Below are 1,344 nucleotides of genomic sequence, written 5' to 3' on the forward strand. Positions count from 1 at the left end.
ATATATATATATATATATATATATATATATAAAGTGTCCCAAAATCCTTGGTCCAGTTTTAAGCTATTTTAAAACTTTAAATTGCACTAAGACTTTGGGGATACCCTACATTAGCATGGGGTTTGGGAGTACATCTAAAAGGCAGCTAGGTGAGTGCCAGGCTTGGAGTTGGAAAGACTCATCTTCCTGCATTCAAATCTGACTTCACACACTTACTAGTTGTGAGATCCTGGGCAAATCACTTAACCCTGGTTGCCTCAGTTTTCTAATCTGTAGAATGAACTGGAAAAGGAAATGGAAAACCACTCCGGTATCTTTGCAAAAAAAAAAAAATCCCAAATGATGTCATAGAGAATCAGACGTGACTGAAAAATGCATTTTTAAGTTATGGCTTTAAGAGACGCTCAACTTTCTGTAGCCAATATTTCATTTTCATAGTGCTTAATATTTTTTAATGAGTACCAAATATTTTCTGCTTCATTCTTTTAAGCTCTGTCTCTGCTCTTCAGAGTTATAGCAAGATTCTTAAGCTGATAGTTCTGATAGCCTCTAGAAAAATCACTGCTCTGTCTTCATGAATTAAAGATTGGAACAGTAATGGAAGCACAGATGTGTTTTTTCAAATGCTTAAGAACCCAATCACTACTGCTTTCTCTCAACAACAAAACCTACACACACACACACACACACACACACACACACACACACACAGACACGTACATATGCACCAGGTATCCCAAAGGTCTTAATGTGAAAAAATTAAGGCCATCAGTCACCATTTATACCATTAAAGCTTATCACTGCACTAAGACTTTGGAGACATACACAAATATATGTATGCTCACACATACAAATACAAATATTGCCATTTGCTAGCTGTGTGACCATGGGCCAGCAGTTCATATAACCTTTCTGAGTTTCTGAATATTGACTATTAAGCTACAGAAGAACTATGATCTAGTGCTACATGGCTTTAGGGGACCTATGCTGGACTTGGAGTCAGAAAGATATGAATTCAAATCCTGTCTCTTACTATTACTAATGGTGTAACTTAGGCAACTCACTTAATCTCTCTCAGGTTTGGTTTCCTTATGTGTAAAAAGCTATAAAAATGGCCTCAGACATGGGCAACATGGCTCAGTGGATAGAGAGTCATGCCTGGAGATAGGAGGTCCTAGGTTCAAATCTAGCTTCAAATACCTCCTGGTTGTGTGCCCCTGGGCAACTCACTTAATCCACATTGCCTAGCCCTTAGTGCTCTTCTGCCTTAGAACCAAAACACAGTATTGATTCTAAGATAGAAGGCAAAGATTTAAAAAAAAAGAATAAATCCATTCTTCAAGG

Source organism: Gracilinanus agilis, chromosome 3, assembly GCF_016433145.1.
Source record: "Gracilinanus agilis isolate LMUSP501 chromosome 3, AgileGrace, whole genome shotgun sequence".
Taxonomy (NCBI): domain Eukaryota; kingdom Metazoa; phylum Chordata; class Mammalia; order Didelphimorphia; family Didelphidae; genus Gracilinanus; species Gracilinanus agilis.